The following is a 17,659-nucleotide window of genomic DNA, read 5'->3' on the forward strand; positions in this document are numbered from 1 at the left end:
GTACAAGTCAACTGCTTATCACAAAGGGCTTGGGGAGCATATTAACCCTTTCAACATTGGATCTTTCAGAACCCTGTAGCACACAAGGTTATAATGCTAGAGTCTCAGAGACTGGGCATATGGATCTACTAAACTTGAACCTTGAGCTCTGACTCCAATTCTGGTATACATCAGCATTCATTTTCCAGAGAATGTTCTCTTAATTAGCAAATAGGAAAAGTACTTTGATTAACCCTCACATTTTTCCAGTTGTGTGTCTCGAACTCAAGCCTGGGCACTGTCTCTGAGCCCTTCAGCTCAAGGCAAACAGTACCACTTGAGCCACAGTGTCTTTTGGTGGTTCATTGGAGATAAGAGTCTAACAGGCTTTCCTTGCTTAGCTTTTCTTTGAACTGTGGTCTTCAGCTCCCAGTCTCCTGAGAAGCTAGTTTTCTGTCAGCACCAGAATCTGGCCTATTATTTTTGAAAATCCTGGGGCTTGATCTTAGGGCCTGGGCACTCTCTGTGAGCTACTTTATCTCAAGACTAGAGCTCTACCACTTGAGCCACTCCACAGCTTCTGGGTTTTTCTGAGTATGTGGCACTGAGGATTCAAACCATGGCATTCATGCATGCTGAGCAAGCTCCTTACCATTAAGTCACATTTCTAGCCCCACCCTTAAATTTTATCCCTCAACTTGCCTATCCTCAAGAAAAGGCCTCTGATTATAAATCATCTAAAGAAATCCCTATAGGAAGGTTTCCAAAGATAAAGAAGACAAAGCTCATCTGTGGGCGAGACTCTAAACATGTGAAGACTGTAACAAATGCTTCCATTTAATTATGTATCATGTTTCAACACTTAATAAAGTATAAATGAAAATGAATCAATGTCTTAAATTATTGTGAATCATTTTATAATAGATGTAAAACATGTACTAAATATTATGTGTATAATAATACTAAATACAATAAACAATAAATAAATGAATCAAATAAAAAATAAAATACAAAATCAATAATAAAATTTATATGTAATAAACATACATATGTAAGTATATATCATATATTACACATGTATAGTAATATTATTTTCCATTGCAGGGCATTCATTTGGGCTTTCAGAACTCTAGCCTGAATTTGTTTTCCTCAAAGACAGTAAGCTTCGTCTTCACTCTTGGTGCAAAAGAGTTACCTGGAGGGTGAGATCAAATCACAGCAATTACAGAAATACTGACCCCAGTTCCACGACAGTAGCTTATTTTTTTTTTTATTGAAAGCAGTTATGTTCATTCAGTTTCATACAGAGCATTAAAAAAAAAAAGCAGTGTAGAATTTTATACAGCTTTTCAGACATCCTTCCATTATCCCCAAAGTGCTTCTCTGAGCACTACATTTTTTCTTTTTTTGTACATTTTTATGGCAAAAATGTTGTACAGAGGGATCACAGTTACATGAGCAAGGTAATGAGTTCATTTCCTATTGAGCATTGTTGCCTCCTCTTTTGTTTGTTTTCCCCCTACCTTCCCTTCCCTCCCATCTCCACAACTACTCCCCCTGCCGAGCTCAGGGGCTTGGCACGGGGTTTGAACTCAAGTAGTGGCAACGCTGCACCTTCCCTCACATTGCTACAGATTTACCAAGACCCTGAGTACAAATTCCAGGTTAAGGAAGTAAACTGGCAGAAATTCCAAACCAGAGATCTTTATTTCTTTTTAATTTAGTTAAATAATTAATTAATTGTTTTATTTATTCTTTATTTTTAACCATGGGGCTTGAACTCAGGTTGTGACTATGCTGACTCAGCTTCCATCACCCTAGGCTGTGGTGCAGTCTCTGGACCCATAGCCCATCCTGGGATCCTAGGCCCTGAGGGTTTGCAGGAAGAAAAAAAAGTAGGATACCACAAAAAATGGCGAGCTTCAGAGGGCTGGGGTATTATGTCTTTTTCTTTGCACCGTGGTTCTGAATGACAAGGCTACAAAGTGGACATGACCTGCCGTTGCTCATACATGCAAGGCAAGCACTCTACCACTGAGCCACCTTCTATTTTCTCATTCCTGGGAGAAGCTGCACATGATCCTCATTTTCAGTCTGTACCTTTGGATACGGAGGAACATCTCTCCTTTGCTCTCCATCAATTCCCTACTTTCCAGTTAGAATGACTTAGAATAATAAAAATGTAAAAAGAGAAAATAAATCATCATGAAAAAAACAGATGCAGAAAATTCACTATATTTTTCCCACAAGTTCAACCAATATGAACTATTGGGGAAATACATGGACACCTTATTCCCACTGGCACTGAAAGACTCTAGTTAGGCAATTCTGATGAAGATGAGTAACAAAACGAAAAAGTGAGAAATCGTATCAATTGCAAGAAAAAAAAATGGAGTAGGATCCAAGCAAATTTCTTCTTTGTGCTGCTGAAAATAATTGGCTTACTATAGTGTGGTGACTACTTTCCATAAAGGCCACTCATGTGAATACTAGGGATGGCAATGAATATACCCCTCTTCATCGGGAAGCCTACAGTGGACATGTAGACATTGTCCATGAGTTGGTGGCTCAAGCAGCAGATATTCATGCAATAATTGTTAATGGCTGGATACCCTTGCGCAGTGCTTACTCGTGGAATAATATCAGTGTGGCGTCTTTCTTACTTCATCATGATGCAGATACCAATGCCCAAACTAAATGCCTCTTGACTCCCTTGCATCTTGCTGCTGGGAATATAGATAGCAAAGATACACTAGATCTCCTTCTGTTGAACCATTATATCAAACCAGGTCTGAAGAAAAACTTGGAAGAAACTGCCTTTAATATTACCAAAAGGATAAGTATGTATCACTACTCTTCGAAGTTGTGGAAGTTTGTACAAATTGTTCTATTAAGTTGTAATGGTTCGGTTAAGTTTCTTTTCTTTTATCTTTTTTTTTGTTGAATTTTATTATTTTACTGTGAAAACACCATACAGAGGGGTTAAAATTACATGGGCAAGGTAATGAGTACATTTCTTATCAAGCATTGTTGCCTCCTCCTTTATTTCCCCTTCCCATACCTTCTCATCTCCCCTCCACTCCCATCCCCCCTCACTACCCCTCCCCCCCCGTCAAAGTTGTAAAGTTCGTTTTTCTACCTGACGTCTTGTATATCTCATTGTTGCAATGGGTCAACCTGTATCCCTATTTAAACAATTTGTTTTTTCCCTTCCCCTCCACAAATCATACCAACATCAAATAAAATTAAAGTAGGGGTTTTACGGTGGTGGAGGGACATACAAAGCAGCAAAGATATCATCTTATAAATATGTTAGAAACAATTGCAAGAAAGAAAAAAGTAACATTTGAATCCTTATCTTGGGGTTCAATTCAACTAATATCAACTTATCTGACCATTTCTGTTTGTCTCAGACATATATTAGTTATTGCTAATAAGGGAAACCATGGGATCTATGTTTCTTTGGGCCTGGTTTACTTCACTTAATATATTGTTTTCCAATTCTTTCCATTTTCTAACAAATGGGGCAATGGCATTCTTTCTGAGGGAGGCATAAAATTCCATTCCATAGAATTCTATTTTCTTAATCCATTCATCTACTTAGGGGCATCAAACAAGACCATACTAAAGCTACCAAAACAACTATGTTTATCGCAGCATTATTTAGCATAGCTAAGATATCAGTTACGTTTCTTAAACATCAAAATGCCAGTCCATTCTTTGTGTCCATACAAAATATTTTCACAATCCAAATAACAGCAATATCTTACTGTAAAAATTCCGTGGAATTTTTCCAATTGAATTGTCTGACTTTGATGTCAAAATGTATTTGAGTTGTTTGTGTACATCTATAATGATTTCTGCAGAGTTTGTGATTTTTTAATCAGAAATAATTTGATCCTATCTGTTGAAATGAGTGGTACAGAAGCTAAAGATATTTCTGGTTCTTGACTGAAAAAGGTATATTTTAAAATATTCTATATTCTGTGTTTGCATAATATCCATAATCTATTTAATTCTTTCCTAGATATACTTTGAATTCAACATTGTTTTATAATATGTTATTTATTAATAAATGTGTCCTTTCAGATTGCATTTCATATAGAAAATTTAAGATTATATTTTCTAGGTTCTTTTTTTTTTTTTTGGTCCAGTCATGGGCCTGAACTCTGGGCCTCTGAACTCTGAACGCTGACCCTCAGCTCTTCAGCTCAAGGCTAGCGCTTTACCACTTGAGCCACAGAGCTACTTCTGACTTTTTTCTTTTTGCGTATGTGGTGCTGAGATATCGAACCCAGGGCCTCAAGCATGCAAGGCAAGCGCTCTACCACTGAGCCACCTTCCCAGCCCCTTTTTCTAGGTTCTTATAGTAGTTTGTTTCTTTGGGATAAAATGATAATGTTAACTAATTTCAAAAGTTTTGTGAAGTTCTATGTAAAGGCCTTTCTAAGGTGAAGATTTAATACACTGATGTCAAACTAACGTTTAATTCTAACACTTGCATATATTGTTACACTTGTAATTTTGTAATTAACCTTTTAATAACTGTTTTTCATTTCTGCAACTGAACAATGAAAAATATGGAATACTTCACAAATTTTCATATTATCCTTGTGCAAGTGTTATGTTAATCTCTGTATTGTTGTAATTTGGGTATACGTGCTGCTGAAGCATGTAGTATCCTCTAAATTTAAGTAGTTAATGATGCAATCTTTATACAGGCTTATATCCTTGGGTGCCTATTTGTAGCAAGGAAACCTTATTGTTCCTAACAATACTATTGATCTTATTTCCCTAAAATAATGTGTATAGTGGAAAAAAAATTATATTGTTCGGTCGATTGCTCACATTTGCGTTTTTTTGTCAATGACAATTTTAAGGCTTTTTCATTTTAGATTTGATCATACTTTGAAGCACTTATAGCTAGGTCCTAAGGTGATGGCTTTTTCAAGTTCTTATTTATGTAACTGAGTTAGCTTTGTGGAGCTAATAGATTCAACGTAAGCCTTGCTTAAGAGCTACTTCTAAACTTCTTCAGCTTAAATTTTCCAAATGAGGTCTTACTGGCACAAATTTCTACCTGACCCTTTATCCTTCTTCCATGTAGGAACAGACCAACCAGAATATCCTACCCTGACAGCATAGATTGTCTTACTGGAACAAAACTAATCTTAGTTACAAGGGATCATAGAGAGATGAACAGTTCAGCAGAACTGTTCAGACTAGAAGGTATTTTTTCAAAATTTAAGTGTCTATTATACCTACCATTTCAAAAGTAACTAATGCCAAGGTGAAAAAAATTCGTCATATGCATGATTTCCTAATGTCTGGACTGTCTACCTTCCAACCAGGCAGGAACTTACACTATTGCCTTTCTATCACCAAATATTTCCATAGCTCCAGGAGAAGTCCATGTTTCTCCTCATTATTAAGCCTTAAATTGGTAATGTTTTAATCACAGTGTTTCCTCTTGCCTCCAGGCTGTAAATCTACAAATGCTAAAGATTTAGGTCTAACTCTACCTATCACTGAGGTACAGATAATGCAATAATACTTTAAAACAGAGTTGTCTTTGATACCCTAACCACAACAGAACAATGCAAAACATGTGCCCTTTTTATTATATTATACATAGTTATATATTTTATATTTATATGTGCTGATTTCATATTTCACACAGTGAAACTTAGTAGAATTAATTGATAATTTGACAAATAAATTGATAATTATTTATTCCAATAAAGAGAATTAGAATACAAATAATTAGGTTTAGAAAACAAACTAGAATATAAAAAGTATCAATGTAATGTCTTCACTATAAACTTGTGATACCTTCTAAGTGTTCTTGTTCTTCTGAATTCACATGGTAAAAAAAAAAATGTTGATTTCCTCTAAAGTATAAGGAATTTTACTCTGCTGCTCTGTTTATTGTTTCAACTCGCTTGTTCCAAACTGTTTTTTCTCCATATTTCTGAAGCATACCTATTGATTATACCCAAATTTTTCTGATATTATGTATACAAGATATTATCTTCTGCAAGATGTATGGGTCCTAGGATCCCATGTCCCAGTTACCCGCATCATCATATAACAGGGTCAAGACTTCTCAACTAGGCCCAGGCAACATGCCAACAGAAATAATTGTAGAGCCATGTCAATTTCTCATTTCCAATAATATTTCAGGGCCCCAATTCCTTGAGAAGCAGGAATTAGCAGTAAGCAATAGTGAAATGCAAGTCAACTTAATATGAAGGATGAGACCACAAAATCTATGAGAAAGTACTGCAATTCAAACTTTCGGTTTACAGATGACTAGCCCATAGGAGTGAACAGGATCACAAAGTGTCACAAGACTATTTTTAATACCCCTTCCCTAATGATTAATGAACGATTTCAGTCCAGCATAAGTGGGCCTGAAAAATAGCTCCTGGAAGGATAGATCCACAATTGGTCTATAAAGGTCAGGAAAACTTGACTTAGAGGTCAAATGTAATTCAGAAAAAAATTAATTGAGAATATCCTTAGTGTTTGATAACACTGTGATATGTACAAGTTGCCATGTCGAAAACAAACTTTACAACTTGTGTGCGGGAGAGGGGAGGGAAGATTGGGTCGGGGCGCAGGGGGAGGATGCTAAAGGGTGAGAAGTGGAAACAAAGGAGGAGGCTACAATGCTTGATAAGAAATGTACTCATTATCTTCCCCACGTAATTGTAACCCCTCTGTACAGTATTTTCACAATAAAAAAAATACACTGGTACTTCAGTAAAACTTGGTTCTGTGGTATAAAAATGTTGTCATTCTCAAAATATTTAATCTCCTGAAAGTGTATTCTTTTTCAAATAATCTATGAAAAATCAAATTCGCAAACCAGGTACTAGTGGCTCACGCATGTAATCCTAAATACTCAGGAGGCTGAGATTTGAGGATCATGGTTCAAAGCCAGCCCAGGCAGGAAAGTCCGTTAAACTATCTCCAATAAACCACTCGAATATCAGAAGTGGCACTGTGGCTCAAGTGATAGAGTGCTTGCCTTGAGCTGAAGAACACAGGGACAGTGCCCAAGCCCAGAGTTCAAGCCCCACGAACTACCAAAAAAAAAATCACATTCGCCAAAATAACATTTGACAAATAAATGATACTTAGTGGCAATAGAGTTACAATAGAGGTACAATAGAGTTGATTTACTTACCCAGCACTAGTGCCAATCAGGTTCAACCATTCATTAAACTGTAGAAATAGTACCACCCACCATTTGTTTTATTCATTAGGTGCCTTTCAAATTTGTTAAATGTATCAGCCTCCCATATTTCAAACCCAAACGTTAGATAATAAAGTAAATTTCATCATTTAATAAGGTACATTTTAAAAAGTCACAAATAGTTGCCTTATCATATGTTATTTTATGTTTTTCCTATCTGTCTAACATAGTAAATCTTGAATATGGGTACTCGTCAGAGATGTGACAAACATAAAATCTGTCTTCTATTTCTATCATATTCCTCTATAATAGTGAATTTTAATTTTCTTTTTTTCAAAACTTAAATGTACTACAAAATATTATCCCATGTAAAATAAAATAATCACACACCCTTGTACAAAGCCATTTATAAAAATTGGTTGTTTGGAATACATTCTAAACCATTTTTAAACTTTCTTGTTGACTAACGATTAATCTTCTAAATGGATGAGAATTAAATCATGTCTAGGTACTTCACGCCTCCAGTCTTGCAAATTATTATTGCAGATGAATGAATTATGGAAATATAAGCTGACATAAGTTCAAGTATATGCAGGATTGAAACTCCATGGAATGTATATAAACCTTTCAAACTATCAACAGAGAGTTTAACAGAATGACTATCAGGAAGTTGAAGCTAGAGAGGAATAATTGTAAATACATAGAATGAATGAAAAATGGAACAAGGGGCAAGCACAGCTAGAATATCAATGTACACAAGTGATAAGGAAGTGGTAAATCTGAAATACATCTTGGAGAAGGAGTTGGTTGACTATGATAGAAGGAGTGAAATCTGATCCAGGAGCATTGGACAATTAGATGGACATATTTAATTGTAACACACTTGCACAACCTTTTGAAATTCAGTTAAAAAACACACAAAAATTATAACCAAAGAGCAATCTCTAGAGAGTATAAATATGACCTCTCAAAATTTTAAGCAGTTAATGAAGGGCAGTATTAAGAAAAGCAAACAAAACTATTAAAAGAGGGCAGTTTGGGGTAGGGGAGAAATTTGAACAGATTTAAATAGATTGTCTCAGGTTATAAATCACCTATATCTGCTGCAAATGTTATCTTCCTTCTGCGAGTTCTCTCTGAACTGGATACTCCACTCCTGAGCCACACTTGATAGCTTGTGAAGATAGAATGCAAGAGAAAAGATCAAGAACCCATTACTCCGCTGGAAAGAAAACAATTCTCTATGTTTTCTTTCATCTCTCTTCACTACTCTTTCTTCATACTTTTAAGTCAATTAATTTTGAATTACATATTTCCTTCTTTATTCTGGAAAAGTAATTGGTGAAAGTAATTCACTAAATATTATTTGCAATTTTTTTATCATGCTGTTTACTTGTTCGAGGGAGTCCATTAAACTTCACCCCTGCATTTGGTTGCCATAAGAACCCAACATTGATGTTAATCAGGACAAACTGTAATGTAAAACTTTGTCTCCAAAAAACCAGTCCAAGAAACTGTGATCACAAATGTTTGGATATCCGTTTTTCTTTTTTTCTTTTGCCTTGAAAGTCTTCTTGTGTCGGGCTGGGAAGGTGGCTCAGTGGTGGAGTGCTTGCCTTGCATGCTTGCTGCCCCGAGTTCGATTTCTCAGCACCATATAAGCAAAAAGAAAAAAACCAGAAGTGGCATTGTGGCTCAAGTGGTAGAGCACTAGGTTTGAGCTGAAGAGCTGAGGGACAACGCCCAAGCCCAGAGTTCAAGTCCCACGACCAGACCCCCCCCCCCAAAAAAAAAGAAAGAAAGTCTTCTTGTGTCTAAAGTGCCCACAAACATAAGTACTCCAACACTTTTTGGTTCAATCACGTCTAACCTCAAAGATATCCTTTGCTAATAAGATGCTTAGAGGAAACCACAGAATACTCCACTTTTATCTTCTCTCTTAAGACTCTCCTTAGATACCATATCAGAAACAGTGAAGTTATTCTTTGCAAAATTATTTCAATAGATTATTTTTCTCTTAGTCTTGCATTTGGTCAACAAGATATATGGAAGAGAATAAAGTTAAAGCACCCATACCTTGGATGACAGTGTCTGTTACAAAGGACAATGCTTCTATGTCCTATTTCTATGTCCTCCTCTTAGCTCTTGCCTGATTTCCGATTAATCACAGCTTCTTGGCTCCAAGTCTAGTGAAGGTGAAGGACTCTAAGACCTCCCCCATTGCTACATCTTCATGGTTTCTCCTTTAAAACTCTTTTAAGTTGCCTCCATTGGATGTGGGATTTATTTTCATGTCTTCATTCAATCAGTTCTGCATTGTAGTGAGCCAAATCTGCTCTGTAAAATCACTTTAGGTAGCAAAAATATTACAATCTATATCAAAAAGTTTTGGCCTCCCTCCACTGTTGAAGCCAATTGGCTTAGCTAGGGCTTCTAAGAACACTCTTTTCTTACTTTTTCCATGTGTTCAATTCTTTTCTGATCCCAAAACTTTTTGGCTTATGTAATAAGAGAAGTATTCACTAGCTCATTTTAATAAGGATTTATATTTGTGAGCCACTTAGAAATGTGAAATCACTGGTTTGAAGTATCCAATCAGAATTTTTTCTGTGTTTCAATGATTCACGTGCAAAGAAATTGTGGAAAGTATTACAAACAAAACGTGTAAACCCAATAGATTTTTTCATTGTGGAGGGCACTTTTTCCCTAAATATTTTGACCCAAATTATCTTTTTCAGAGGATTACTGTTTGGTAATTAAAGGTCAATTCACAAATTTTGATGTCTTTTTTTTTTTTTTTAAGAAATTTGAATTAAATTGCACTATAACCTTGTTTCACACAGTGAGAGAATATTTCCTGGGTAAGGACAGTTTTCAAGGAAAGCTACAGGATTTACAGCAAGGTTTCTGAGGTTTGTTTGTTTAGTGTGAAAATGAGCCATCTTCACTCACATTGCTCCCTTTCCACTAAGTCTCCATGGATTTCTTTGCATGAAAGCCTATTTTCCCAGGCAATTTTAAATTTTCTTAATAGGCTACGTTGTTTAAAAGTTTGAACAATTAAAATTTATGTGTCATATTTTTAAAACTCTTTTGAAATTCCTTTATCAAAACCGCAAATTCACCAATCCTAATTCCACCTTTACCATCAAAAACAGTTAACATGTTGTTTTCACGATATAGTGTCCATGCAACTATTATTTTCCAGTGGCTTCGTTATGCATATATATGACCATATAAGCTGATGTTGAACAAAATGAACTCCAAGATATGGAATCAGAGAATTTTATTTGCGGTTGTTGTTTTTTATGTATTATGTGATTTCTATTTTCTTTGGTTTTTCCCCTTTGGTTTATCCTTTGCTGTATTTGATTTTGGTACCCTGTGTATTGTGTATACATTTACCTTAATTAGGGAAGGGAAGAGGAACATCACAATGGTGACACAAATGACAAAGGTCAAACCAATGCATTAGCAATACTCACAAGACAATATGTTGGAAATATACATTACAACTTGTGAGGGGGTACGTAGGTGAAGGAAAACTGTGAGAAAAGTGAGGGAGGGGGTAACAAGTTTGAAAAGTTGGATATTCACTACCTTACAATCACTGTAACCCGACTGTACATCACTTTGACAATAAAATTATATTTAAAAAATAAGCTGCATAAAATAAAATTTCACTGTATCGGTATAGTTAACATTATTCTTTATATAGTAAAATTAAAAAAATCAATACTATTTGGCATCTAATTTAATTACCCTTTCTTTATCAGAAGGTCGTCAACTTGAATGTTATCCAACTAGACAATATTTTCACAATATATTTGCATATTTTGGAAAAAAATAAATTTAGCACTTCACACACATAAAACCAAAAACAATTTACTTCTATGGAAACCCATAACTTTTAAAATTAAATAAGTTGTGAGGACAGAATATATGTGTTCTTCAAAATTCCTATGACTAATAACTACTCATTTTCAGATTCTGAACATTCCATACCTGAGAGATTCAAAACAGTACTTGTTTTCATGTTATATAATTCTGCCATGGATGCAGATTCCAATGGGGTGTTACACATTGAGAAGTCAACAGAAAAATAGCCACATTCTTGTAGAGGATAAAACTATGAAGCATCTGTAATAATTCTTCAAGAGTAAGCAATCCCAAGCTTTATGCCATAAAGTCATCCTAGCCCAACAGTTTCCAACTTGTAAGGTGCACCTTAAAATTCCCTTATTTCACATCATGAATAGCTTATCTGTACTGTGAAAAAATACTGCACCTCTGGTATTGTGATGCCTTCCTTGTTCTGCAAAGAACACCACAATAAACTCAGTTGCATCAATTTTCCCCCAGTGGTATTCTTGAGATCAGAACTCTTGCAAATATTATTTATATTTATACTTTTTAACTATCATAGATATTCAGGATACTAAGATCAGAAGATTATGGTTCAAAGGCCATCCAGGCAGGAAGGTCCCTTAGAATCTTATCTCCAATAAACTTCTCAGAAAAAGCCAGACACAAGTGGCACTGAGGTTGAAGTGGTAGGGCAGGAGCCTTGAGCTCAGAGACACTGTCAAGGCCCAGAGTTAAAGTCCTAGGTCAAACCAATAAAACAAAAACAAAAATTGGGCTGGGAAGGTGGCTCAGTGGTAGAGCAATTGCCTTGCATGCATGAGGCCCTGGGTTCGATTCCTCAGCACCACATAAGCAAAAAGAAATAAAGCCGGAAGGGACGCTGTGGCTTAAGTGGTAGAGTGCTAGCCTTGAGCTGGAGAGCTGAGGGACAGCATCCAGGCCCAGAGTTCAGGCCTCACGACCTGACCCCCCCCAAAAAAAAAACTAAAAATTAACCCAAATCTAGCATTTTTCTCATTGTATACAGAGGCACATAATTAAGGAAATTGCTTCCAGTGTAACATATAAGTAGAAGAAAGAAGATGTCACACAATTATTCTCTTCATACCATGTTATACCAAACCCTCAAAAAGTGTTTTTTTTATTTATAAATTAATATCATCCATTCGTTGGCAACTCTGTCTAGATTATTCACATTATCATTTTATACATGAACTGTTGGAATGATCTATTAACTAAGTTCTAATTATAACTCTCTTGAAAGAATATTCTAGGCAAATTGAATGCCAGAATCATTTGTGAATTTGTCAGTTAAAACCTCTACTTAAAAAGAATTTTGTAGTATCCAATAGAATATGGAATTACAAAAAGAAACAATTTATTTTGAATCTAAATTCTAATTTTGCAAGGTCCACAAACTCCTACATTAGACGAACTGTGCTATTTCTCCGGGCTTAAATTTTGTAAAACTTCATCATTTCTTTGGCATCCAACAGAATGACGCTTACTTACTTTTTCAAATTTTGGATGGGAATCATGAGCTATTTTGCATCTAAGAATATTCTGTAATGAAGAGAGGTTTAAAACACAACTGAGGATTATATATTAGTTGCATTTCAACTGGAAACTTCACTTCTCAAAACATAATGACAAAATTAGCCCAAACTTCCAACTGTGTATATCTTTCTTGTAATTTGGTTTGTTTTATTGAGACAAAATTATACTACCTGGTCCAAGGAAGGTATCACTATGTAATTCCACTCTCTAATCTCCGGTCTTAGTCTGAGTGCTAGAATTCCAGGCTTGTATCACATTGCCCTGCCATAGATTGTTGGTTTATTTAATCTAGAAACACACTAGCAATTCTGAACTTCTCTGATGATCTTATCCATTGACTGCTCAGATTGTTTATGTACAGTTTTGAAAGATGTGCTAACATTTGACACAGGATATGAACATTTTCAGATGCACCTGCAGGGGTCTCTGATTCATTCCTCCATGGATCTGATCCCTTTAATAATGACTTCTTGACTTTCTTACTATCTCTGGTCCCTACCTATATAATAGTCTCAAACTTTTTTGAAGAAAGTTCACTAGAGGACTTTTTAATATTAAAATTTATCACTTGATTCTAGTATTACTCAGGACTTATTTTCTATTGCTTTGTAACTTTTCTACATATTCGGAGAGTTGTTTCATTTGTGTATTCGTGGGTGCACATATAAGTGCCTCTGTGTGTATGCGTATGTTTGTATGTATGTATGCAAAAGCCTCAAGCTCTTATTCAACAATCTTGCTCATGAGTGGTATTCCATCACTTGAACTGTTCTTCCAATGCAGATTTGGCTGTTAATTATAGATAGTGTCTCAAAGATTGTTCTGCCCAGGCTGGATGCAAACTGAACTTCCCAGACTCCTTTACATTCTTAAGTTTTATTTTTCCAAGAGTATCAACTTTTAAACTACAAACATTTTTGTGAGTGTTAAGTCTAACCTGTAGCCCAGATTTTTAACTCAAGAATTCATATAAAGGTAGATGAACATACACATTACATATGCTGAATGTACACTGTTAGAAATGTGATCTTTAGCTGGGTGGCGGTGAGATCTGAGGATTGAGGTTCAAAGACAGTAGGAAAGTCCCAGAGACTCTTTTGTCTAATTAACTACAAGAAAACTGGAAGTGGCACTGTGGCTCAAGTGGTAGAGCACTAGCCTGGAGCTGAATAGCAGAGGGACAGCGCCCAGGGTTCAAGTGCCATGACCAAAAACAACAACAACAACAATATATGTATATATATATATATATGTATATACATATACATATATATATATATATATAAAGGAAATAAAAAAGAAATATGATCTTTGCCTCCAGGTTCATTGCTAGTATAATCCCTGCTCTTTCAAGATGGATGTTTTTTTCCAGTTAAGTCCATTCTCTTATATCTGAATTGCATGGAACCAGAATCATACTTCTATTCTACTTTTTACAAATTTGCACGATTGGAAGTGTGATTTAGAAAGGGAGTGGCCTCATACTTCATGTTCCCACTTGGGGAAACTTAAAGTCATATTTGGACTTTTTGTTGGCCATGGGACTGGAACCCAGGGGTTCACGCATGGTAAGCAATCACCGTACCATGAAGCCACATTCCCAGAGCTCTAAATGACTTTCTTAAGATGGTATTATATTTTCATTCCATAACTATGTATCATAATTTTGGCCAGTTGCTAGAAAAGGACATAGAAAACAATATTAAGTTCAATAAGGCTGGATGGACAATGAGTAACTGTCACGGTCTAGCCAGGGCACAGAGGGGCTTACCTCATAGGGCTGGTTCAACAGGCTGAGTAAGACAGTTGCTGACCCACAGCCCACCTCCAGAATGAGAGGGCCACCTTGGGTTCCAGCCACATGGGGACACTGGGCCACCTATTCAGTCCCCATTCAACCAGTTCCTGAGAGAGAGACAGAGAGACAGAGAGAGAGAGAGAGACAGAGAGAGAGAGAGAGAGAAAGAAAGAAAGAAAGAAAGAAAGAAAGAAAGAAAGAAAGAAAGAAAGAAAGAAAGAAAGAAAGAAAGAAAGAAAGAAAGAAAGAAAGAAAGAAAGTCAAAATTACAATTAAGCCGGGTGCCAGTGGCTCAGGACTATAATCCTAACTAAGAGGCTGAGATATGATGAACATGGTTCATAGCCAGCCCAGCCGGGAACGTCCATGAGACCCTTAATCTCCAAAGAACCACCAGAAATCTGGAAGTGGCACTGGGGCTCAAGTGGTAGAGTGCTAGTCTTGAGCTGAGAAGCTCGAAGACAGCACCCAGGCCCAGAGTTCAAGCCCCACGATTGACAAGAATTGGACTTCCCACCACAAGAAGTTTGCTGAATACCACACATTTTCCTAGGGACCATGGCAAAGAAGTCAGGCTGAGCTTTCTGTCAACTGGAGGGCATGAGTTGGTCACCTGGCTTCTCCGTGCCTCATTTTCCCCAGGTACATAACTGAACACAGGGAAGGATCTCCTTCCTCATAGGAATAGGATAAGGATGAAAGAGAACCGTGTTTTGTTTCATAAACATGTACATGTCACAGGAATAATAACAGGCCTCATCTGAGCCCTTTCCCAGTAATCTTACTGTCGTATGCTCACAATATTGCCAAGAACCGTATCTGACAGCCGCTCCTTCTGTGCCTGGCCCTGCTCCAGAGATCCCTCTGTATTGATCCCTTGTTTCCTCACAACTGTCCCAAGATGAGCCTGAGGTACAATGGTGGAGGCCCAACTCAGAGCTTTATGGCTGCTGTAAACTAAGTTTGGGACAATCATCTAAACTGATGACTGAGCATGGCGCTATATGTCTACCATCCCAACTAAGGAGGACCGGGCCTCGTGGTGCACACCTGTCACAGATAGGAGGACCACGATCCAGCCCAGCCTATGCACATATTGAGTGAGTATCTATTTCGGAAATGCCCAAGACAGAAAGGCTTGGCTGCCGTGGTAGAAGACCTGACTGGCAAGCGTAAGGCCTTGAGTTCAAACCCTAATACACCAAAAAGAACAAGAGTCCCGGTGGCAGAGGCTCATGTCTATAATCCTAGCTACTCAGGGGGCTGAGATATGAAGATCACAGCAAAAAATTTAAAATAGGTTTGGCCTCACCCATCAGAAGTCATAATGAGAAAACCCGGAGTCTGACTTATGCTGGTGCACTCCATACCAGCAGGGCTCACATCCTTACTAAGTGCTGGCCATGCTTTCTGTCCCCCTGGGAAGCCAACCCCTGTGGGCCCCATACTCAGGTCCTACCAAGCTCCAGCTGCCACCAACCAGGCCCAAAGGAGTAGAGAGCTCCAAGGCACACAGGTCCCTTGGTCTTATAATATAATATTGCTGAGTCCCCTTCAAGTGTCTCACACTTCCAGGTCCCCAGACCTCAGTCACAAAGCCCATGCATCCCCCAAATGTAGCAAGCAGAAGTTACCAAAGGACCACGCCTCATCATTACAATCCACTTCTACACACACACACACACACACACACACACACACACACACACACACAAATCCAGACCAGTGACAGAAGACTCGTCCATGCAGCACCTGCAATTTTCCAAATGATCACTCACCTGAGCACAGTCAGGTTACACAAGGAGGAGGATGTTATATCTCTCTCTCTCCTTCTCTCTCTCTCATGCACACACACACACACACACACACACACACACACACACACACACACACATACACACACACACACACACACAGAGTCTCAGAGAAGTGCCTCTCCAGAGTTGTTGGTTCCTCATCTGTGACAATGTGCAAGCTGGAGCACAGGAGTTCCCTTAGAAGAATCAGGGGTTCCCACCCAAGTGGAGCATCACTCTAATGATGCAGCACCACACACACACACACACACACACACACACACAGAGACTCAGAGCAGTGCCTCTCCAGAGTTTGTTGGTTCCTCATCTGGAACAATGTACAAGCTAGAGCATGGAGGTTCCCTTGGAGTAATCAGGAGCTCCCACCCAAGGGGAGCACCACTCTAATGATGCAGCATACCCTGCCTATCACTTTCTCCAGGGCCAGACCCTTGACTCCCCATTCACCAAAAGCATAGGCCAGGACGCTGGGTGAAGGAGTTCTGAGACAAGTGGCTCCTCAGAGCCAGGAGAGGAAATAAGCAGGGGGTCATGGTGACCCCAGAGGGGTATCTGACATGAGGTGGGGGCGGTATTGGGGATATGGATGGGGTCCTAAAGGATACATACATGGATTTAGTCCCTACATCCAGCCTGCATGCTTCTGGTCCACATGGCAGATTCTTGGGAAGGACAAGGAGACCAGATGGACTGGGAGCACCAGCAGAAACTGGCAGAGCTGGGAAATGTGATCACTCTGTGAGAACAGTTGAGAGTTGGGGGAGGGGACAGGCTGGGTGTATGTGTATGTGTGTTTGGGGGGGGTGTTCCTCCCAAAATTTACATTCTGCCTTGACCCCCAGCACTCTCACTTCCCTAATGAGCTCTTCTGGGACCCTCTCTTCAGGTGAAAGGGTGACCGAGTACAGAGGACAAGGGCTCACACAGCAAGAGAGACCTGCATCCAGTGCCCCCAACCCCAGAAAAAGAAAAGACCCAAGAAGGCAGGTGTGAAGGTGCTACTCCCCACCTCTGACTAAAGCCACCAGGTTCCCAACAGGAAGATGAAGGGTGCAGATAGGTGGCTGTGTGGCTCCCACTGCTCCAGTCCAGGGCCTCTGTGGTGCCCCCTCCTCACCCATCCCTGCATCTCCCTGTTTCTTGGGACACTGGCAACTAGGGATGGGGGTGGGATACACTGGTCAACACCCACTCCCACCCTTGGGGCACATTTGTGGCACAGCCCTGGCCAGACTGTAGGGCATGGGGGATCCGGAGATCCAGTCTGGAGGGGGAGGATCACGTGGTTTGGGGGACATAGGGTATGGGCCCAGGAGGAGGCCATTCACTTGTGCTGCTGGGAAAAGCTTTTGGAGGCAGCTCCGGGTGGGTTTGAGCAGCAAAGGCAGTAGCATGGCAAATACTCAGGCCTGGAGCAGAGACGGGGGGCTGGACCAGGTT

At 38.6% G+C, this 17,659-nt stretch overlaps 1 protein-coding gene and 1 pseudogene across 1 annotated transcript in view; one reads left to right on the forward strand and one right to left on the reverse strand.

Moving 5' to 3' along the window:
* The window catches only part of LOC122121599 (insulin-like growth factor-binding protein 3), a 182,915-nt gene that overhangs the window by 62,081 nt on the left and 103,175 nt on the right, over positions 1-17,659 (forward strand).
* On the reverse strand, positions 4,554-4,653 carry LOC122121622 (annotated as a pseudogene).

This window comes from Dipodomys spectabilis, unplaced genomic scaffold (genome assembly GCF_019054845.1).
Source record: "Dipodomys spectabilis isolate Male_0828 unplaced genomic scaffold, ASM1905484v1 ptg000191l, whole genome shotgun sequence".
Taxonomy (NCBI): Eukaryota; Metazoa; Chordata; class Mammalia; order Rodentia; family Heteromyidae; genus Dipodomys; species Dipodomys spectabilis.